Genomic DNA, 8410 nt, shown 5'->3' with positions numbered 1-8410 from the left:
AACAATAAGAGTGCTCATTGCATGTCCTCTGTGGGACTCCTGGAACTTAGATACTCAATAGACAGGTGCATAGATAAGGATTCAAAGTCTTTGTTCCACTGTCCAGACAGAATATGTTTAATCTTTTTTCTACCTTTTCTATGCCATTTAAACTTTAACCTAGTAGTAACTTTTACTGCCTTGATTCACAATTCAAAGGTATAAAGATGAAAAGTCCTTGCCTTGGAACGTAGCTTGAAAACTTCATTCTTAGTCTGTATTTCTTTTGAACTTCTTCTTGTGGTTTTTGTCTTTATTTTTCCAGGGTGCCAACTTTACAGTATAGGACTTTCCAAACCTAACAGCAGGGCTACTTGGAAGGAAGAAAAGTAGAGCAAATTTGCCCAGATTCAGCTCACCTTAATGGAAAATATTTAAATTACTGGCCAGGGTTGATTAGAGGACAGTGAGTTGATTTCCCCCTTCATCTTCTGAAATATGTTACTATTGACAGGCTGTTGTATTTAATTGTAAACACACATCAGCCCAGCAAGCATGGGACAAAGAGCCAGTATAAAAGTAAAAGAAAAACCACACAGTGTACAGCACAAAACACATCACATTTAATTGTATGGAGATAATAACTTACAATCAGAACCTTGGTATATAAGTGACCATGACCATCAACACTGTGTAGCTAAAAGAATAAACCTTTTGCATTAGCTGAGATAGATGTTAAAATCATGGATCTTTCCGATCAGATAAACACAGACATTTCTGGAAAACTCCAGTCTCTTCCAGGAGCATGAAAGGTGGCAGTGCAGTGTGTCCCACTGGCTCAGTCACAACTCCAGTGCTGATCCAGTGATGCACCAGTGAGGTGCCAGAGGCACGGGCACACGTGCTGACCTGGCACCCTGCTCCAGAGGGACAGCCTCCACCAGAAGGGTGAGACACCAACCAGGTCAGCTTGCCAGAGGTCACCTGTGAGAGCCCATCTCACTACTTCAAACTTCATGTGGGAGTTATCGTAACAAATAACAGGTTCCTCTGATTCTTAAAATGTGCTGCCTCTCACCTCTCTCTTGGATTAGGGAGGAAAAAAAGCAAAGCTGGAAATGGTGTATAATGCCCATTATCTGAACTGCTTTTCAGAGCTAATAGCTGGAAGGGTTTTGTAACTCCTTTAGACTTTCCAACAGGACTGTCACTCAGCTGTGAAAAGCAGCACTGCCTGCCCACTGCTCAGGGAAAAACACAGCAAGGCCAGGAGGATGCTCTGTGCCTCCCCCAGCAGAGCTCCCTGGAGCCCAATTACCATATCCGGCAGCCAGGAGAGGGGAAGAGCAAGCTGTGTGTCTGGGCATGGGGCTTGCTCAGTGACCACGGGGAAACAAAAACAGCTCCACAGAGCTGGGCCAAGGGGTCTAGGGCTCCTTGGAATAAGACAATCTGCAGAAACAGCTGCAGAGTTTTCCAAGCCCCTAAAACATTTTCAAAGATCTAACTGGATCATTTTCTTCCACATGACACAAGTAGCATTCATTTATTTACTTGTTACATAAGGATTTTAATGAGTACAAAGGAAAAATATAGTCGTGCCCATCTAGCATCCTTTAATTAATGTCTTTTCATTTCAGGAAATGACATTCTATCCCCCTTCCTTAAGGAACTAACATTGAATCTAAAAATTATACTTTTGAAAACTAGCCCAATTATTGCTGAGAATTTTATTAAAACTCCTACTTTGCAAAAACCCCTGAGAGTCAATAAATTGTTTCAAGAAAACATCCATTGCTTATAGAATGTTAGCACATCATTCAAACTACTTCAGAATTACTAGAGCACTGTTCTTTACTGAAGTTATCTTTGTCAATTAAAGAGAGATCAAATGAACACCCCCTTCAACAAGGTGAAAGCCATCAAAGAGGCAGGATTACTGCATACAGACTGTGAGGTAGCAATGTGATTACCAACATAAAACCTGAAGCTATAAAAAAGCATTTAAAGTAATTATGTAAAGGATATGCCCTCACACTCTACCATTTAAAAAACATTTAACTCATTATTTAAATTTACTAACAGATGTAAACTCTTTTCAAACACAAAACTGATGTCCATCACCGCATTCTCCATGCCTTGGAAGAAATTTTGATTTTAATTTATTGAGCCCTACAAACTTCTGAATTGCTTCATTCACCATTCAGTCTAGATTTATAACCAGGTAATAAAATTTAAAGGGCATACATACACTGTACTTACCAGCTTCTTCCATTTAAAAAGCCATTGTTGAGGAGCTTCCTTTGCTGAAGCATGTGGCACTTGGGGAAGCACTCCAGATCTAACAGTGTTGCTGGAGAAGTCAGAGAAAATATTCTCGCTACCTCCAAAACCCTAAAGTCTCCAAAAACCCATTTAGAACCATTTAGAGTGTGAGTTAAGGCTGCCTTCAGCAAGAAGAGCTGAGTTAAAAGTTGTAAAGAAAAGGCATGAAAGATCTAGGACAATAACAGACAATTGAAGGATTGCCAAAAACATTAGAGGGAAGAAAAAAAGGAGGGGTAAAGACTTGACTGTGACCTATAAATTAAACTTCCATGGTTCTTACAAAAACTTGCCAACCAGTTTTATACCTCTTTCTTTCCGTTTGTGACATTTACTTTGAGTTCTTCACTATTCAAGCTAATGTACAATCTATACAGACTGTAAAAAACATGAGGTCTGAATCTTTCTCATTTTAAGTTAGTTATAAGATTACCTGAGAAACACAGAAGTTTAAACAAGAGTATTGAATGAATTCTGGAAAATGTCCACAGAGACATTTTCAATGCTCTAGGATGTCTGTAAAGAAGGTCTGATAGGCTTTAAGTTCTTCTGTCTATTTGATTCATCACAGAAAATTTATGAAGTATGTTAAGGCTATTCTTCCCTGGTTTTCCTGCTTGATTTACTGGTGATAGACTTTCAAATTTAAGACTTTAAAAAAATACCTCTGTCTCAAATATTACCCAAAGATATGCTTAGATATCTTATGCACAGGTACAAGTCAAGGAAATCCACAAAATTCAGATTTTTGAATCTCTTATTCCCTTTGGTATATTCAGTATTCCTTTTTGTTATGCTCATGCTCGCAACAACTCTTTAATTTTCCAGCTTTCACACTCTGCTCCAGACCCCCTCAAATTCTAATAAAATGCAAAAGGATCATCTGTGACAAGTCTTACAGGAATTCTTTACTTCATAAAGAAATCATAAAAGAAATAAACCTATTTTAAAACCTCATTGGATTTTTTAAACTTGGTTACAGGGGATAAAGAAAAAAAATAGAAAAAAACTTCCATTAAGTCAGTTTCCATGCCATTTTTGATTCCTTCCCCTGATTCTCTTGGCAGCAGAGAAAATCTGCATGTTTTCTCCATGTTGTGAGTCACTCAAGTAACAGAGTCTTGTCTAAGGAAATTTTGAACAGTATAGAAATCTTAAAGTGTATGTATCTAGTAGCAAACTGAAAGAAGGTAATCCTAAAATATAAATATTCATTTGCATTTAGAGCCAGACTTGTCTTTCTATCTTTTTTAAAACTAAATATGCTTTTATTTGTTAGTCTTGAGACAGTCAGGAATGATTGTGTTACAACTAAAGAGTACATGTTCTACCTAACAAGAAGTTAAACAGATTTCAGGGCAAGTTTTCAACACATTGAAACAAATGCTTCCTTCACCCTTCTTATGAAAGGAAGGGAAAATTCTAATCAATAGATTTTCCCCCATATTCATCAAATCCCAGACACTAATTATATCTCAGGCACAAGCATGGTGCCTGGAATATAGAGCAAACCTTAAGTGGCAGTCAGTAGATTGATTATTTAGTGAAGCAGGATACAGATATAGGCACCCTACAGTTGACAAAACTGTCACCAGTGATATTGATTCTCTAGATTGCTTCCAACAGGTTCTTGCTAATTCTGGCTTCACCTATGACTTTCCATGGTTTTTGTTGCTACAGACAAACTCACAAAATATCCCAGTTGGATCAAGGAAAACAGCCCATGTCCTGTACTCTTGATTCACATATGGATATTTAGCCCTTTGAAACCTATCCTCAGAGGTTCAGCAGAATCACAGCTGCCCTCTAAATTTACAACAGTGTTTTCTTTGCTTCATGTTAGCACACAGGACAAAAGTGTTGCTCAGGGCTTAAGATGTTGAACAGCAACGCATACCAAAAAAAAGAGAAAGACTGGCTTCTTGCTTAAAGTAACATGAGAGCCAGACAGTGACCAGCTTAGTTTCTAAATCACTTTCTCCAAAACACCTTCACCAAACCTAGAGGATATAAAAGAAATGGAAACCATATCCTAACCTCCAGCTGATTTGCAATCCCTTTGCATGCAGCAGAATGTTGTGGGTAGTTATGACAGCTCTTCAAGGACAATCATCAGCATTTACCAGTGTGCTGAAATCAGTTTTGAAAAAGGCAATGTCATTACAGAAGATCATGAAGTCATCTAAAAGAGACTGCAAATATACTACTGTTAACCTGGTTAAATTGAGCAAGAATCATACATTGAGAGACTTCAATCTCCTCAGAAGGAATCACTGACCTGTGAAACTGCAGCACTGAAAATGGCACCTTCTGGTGTCCTCTTTTCTTTGGTGATGTATGCAACAAAACCAGTTAAAATTCACTAGGCTTTAAAACATTAGCTTGGCATAATATACCACAATCTGTGAAATGCAAACTGTGGCAAGGTAAAAAAAAGGACACACATACCACCTTTATGTCAAGCATCTACTGCTGCACACTAACTCCTGGAACAGGCAGGACCTTCGGGCTGAAGTTGTAACCCTCATGTCCTTAATAAATGCTGAAACCAGGTGCAAGTGTTGTTGCCATTAGCTGTGGCCACTCTTCCTCATCCTACCCTTGATGTAACAACACAAGAGTATCCAGCAGACTCAGGCCCTTGTCCCTATGTTGGAGCAATGTGAGTTTGTGTTCCCAAGCACACGTCCTCACATCAGACATGGAGGCAGAATTTTCCTCAAACAAAAACATTGCACTGATAGCAGGGCTCCCCGGGGACAAAGAGGTTTTTGATCAAGAAGTTCCAGCTGTGTTTTCCTGACTCATGAAGGCTGAAGCTGTGGAAGGAACTCTGCTCCATGCTATGGTGGGTGTACCCTGAGTAACAGCTACTGCAAGTGTATTGAGCAGAGGAATCACAGGAAAAAGTCAAAGGCAAAGGACAGACATCCTTGCCTTGGGCAGCTTCTGATGGGTGGCATTCAAATAAAGCATATGGAAAATTGTAGAACAGTTGTGCAGAGGTTATAAAATTATGTCTGAAATTAGATTTCTCCACTAGTACAAAATGATAGTCCCAAAGAACCCTACTGATTGCTGTTTCTGAACCTAATGGTAGAAGGCAGCAACTTTTATTCTCTTGGTTAACGTGATCAATGTGTTTAATGCTTCTTAAAATTTATGAATTGTAGCTGCTCTTGGAGCAATGCCAGACTGGTCAGTGTGGGTGAGCTGGAAGGGCTGAAGAGAGTTTGCTAAGATTTTCACTTGTATTTCACAGACTAGTTAAAATAATCATACAGCTCAGCAAGGTTTTAGGATTAAATATTTGATACGTTTGAAACTAGAGAAAAATAAACAGCACTTGCACCCAATTCTGGACAGCTCCTAAAAGGCTTCAAAGAGGCATTCAGATAGAGCTGTGTTCTCTAATTTATTTTTGCAGGAAGTACCAGTGAGCATCCATTTTCAGGATTTAGATGTCCTGTTAAGTGAACTGCTCTGGGTAGGTGTCTTCTGAATCCCTTGAATGACATTGCAGGTTCAGAAATATGTAATGGGCACACACCTTATAGAATCTGTGCCAAGACAGAATTTCTCTTTGTACATAGAATAATTTCTGTTTGGCTCAATGTCCTCTTCTAAGGTTGAAGCTGACTGAAGTTCAGGGCCACATAGATCCAAGCAGACTCAGAGTGTTTGACTGGGTTCATTTTACAAATAAATAAGTAAATAAAAGCAAACAAAAAAGCCTTCTTCAAGCCATGTATTTTCTCTATCTGAAATCCATTAACAATCTGTATTAATAAAAAAGAAAAAGGAAAAGTAACAGGAATTCAACAGGAATTCCTCCAATCATCACCTCCTTTATGAGCGATATGAACTTAAATCTTAATGCTGCATACAGAAAAGATTTGTACCATACCTCAGGTTGTACTGGTGACTATTTCCAAGTTCAATTTAAAGTGTATGAGTGTATAACTAGTGTTTTAACTTGGGGGTCCAGCACCTCTCTCTAGCTAGGAGATCAGCATTTGAGCACACCTGTCAGCAGAAAGCCCAGTGCTGGCCATGTCAGCCAGAGCCTGAAACAAAACCTGAGCAGCAGCTCCCATTGCAATAGCCCATTAAATTCCTCAGGTGAGGAATGCAGAGTAAGAGCTTCCTGCTTTGCACAGAATTACCTGGGTATGAAGCTACAATATTGGGGCAAATGAGATTTCTGAAGAATAAAGAACACATGCAGAGTGCCCATCAAGCTACAGAAAGCTCTTGCACACATAAACCAAAGAACAAAAGATTGGTTTTGACCATGCTACCTACACCACTTTGAACAGTACAGAGCAGGTTTTTGAACAAAACCTGATACTTGACATTTCCTGGAACTATCCCCAGGAGGAAGTTCCAATTTCTAGAAAACAAACATAAGCTATAGTCAGCAGCACTTATTCATGCAGCTCCCAAATTTTAATAAACCTACACTCTTCTGTAACAGAAAAGATGTCAAGCTTTCATTTTTGGCTAGTATTAAATGAAAGCCTTTAATAGAGACAATCACCCTGCTGCTACATTACTTGAAAAAAAATATAAATAATTACTTCTGCATTTCTAGGAATGTTTACTACCAGGTGAATCCCACAGCTTTTTAACCACCACTTAAGCAAGCCAGCTCTATAAAACCTGCCCTGTCTACTCTGCACACCAATTAGGCACCAAATATCAAGGTTATTTACTTTATAGCTGAGGCTCAGCTGCTTCTGTCACGGATGAAGGACACTCTGTGTATGGGCTCACACAGCTGCATGATTCCATTCTGGTAATGCATAAAGTGACTGCAGCCACCTTAGCCCAGCAGCCCCTCTTGCCATTCCTGCCACACAAGAGCCAAGAGTTCCGAGAGCCAGTGCTCCCAGTTACAGCCTAAAGGAGGCTCAGACAGCGCAAGGAAAAGTAACAAAACCATGACATCTCAAATCTGGCACCACATCTATCCCCTCCAAAACTTATGTGACCTCTACCTGCTTAGTTCAAAATGGTAGAGTCAAGTTAAATTTTAGTTTGTTTTTTTCCTGAAAGACAATTGAAAAATACAAAAAATTGCAAGGTTCTCAGAAAATCAGTTCTCACTTTAGGAGGCTGGGTTTATAGACAATGATATTACTTGGGTTTGTTTTAGTTGTTTTTTTTTTTAATTTTGAACTTTGTTTTTTACCCACTTGTCACGTGGCCATGATCTGAAATGCTGAGGACAGAAGTACTTCACAAATTTCTTTTTACTAATTAGCAAAAAATGCTGCAAAGAAAGTTCTATCTTGAAACACTTAATTCTTTAAAACTAAGAAAAATGTGTATGGACAGACAGCAGTGAGAATAAAGCTGATCTTAAAGAAATATTCTAAAACTTCTGGACGCCTGAAAACATAAAACAATCAGAGATCATAGAATACTAGAAGTATAGATAAAAACCACAGTATAAAAACTTAAGCAAAGAGGATGAAGAAAGATAAAAGATCAAAAACTAAGTCAAGCTCAAAGCAGACACCCAGCACAAAGAATGAAAATTTTAGAGTTTATGTAAGAGGTAGTAAATGTTCTTCTGAAGAAATGTTTTGGAACTTTAAGGAAGGTTTGTTCATTTAGTAGAAGCCTTTTATATGTTACTCCATTATTAAGGATTATCAAAGGAATTACAGCAAAAACTATCTTCCTCTAAGTTGAAAAGTTCATCTCCCATAGCACATCCTTTAAAATTAATACAACTTCAAGTCCTTTTGTGAAATTTGAAAAAGATAAGCCTGAAAATATCACTGTATATTTTCTATTACAGGGCAAATAAAATAAATAAACAGGACATGTTTATGTGCTGGCTGCTAGCAAGTTACTTCACAAAGCTCATATGTCTCTTCCTTGCAGGGCCCCTTCAAAAAGGTATCTGTCATGGCCCAGAAATCAATGTATAGAAATACTTGAGCCTATGCTGTCAAATTATTGGGTGAGATGGAGAAGGAGCAGGGCTATAGCCATGCCTATATCCTATGTGTTTAGCCCAGGGAAAAAGGGGTTTATTTGTTTGGGGGGGGTTTCATGAATGTGTGAATACTTGCTAAAGCAAAAGTTACTGCAG

This window comes from Zonotrichia leucophrys, chromosome 11 (genome assembly GCF_028769735.1).
Source record: "Zonotrichia leucophrys gambelii isolate GWCS_2022_RI chromosome 11, RI_Zleu_2.0, whole genome shotgun sequence".
Classification (NCBI taxonomy): Eukaryota; Metazoa; Chordata; class Aves; order Passeriformes; family Passerellidae; genus Zonotrichia; species Zonotrichia leucophrys.
Note: the sequence above shows the minus strand (reverse complement) of the source record.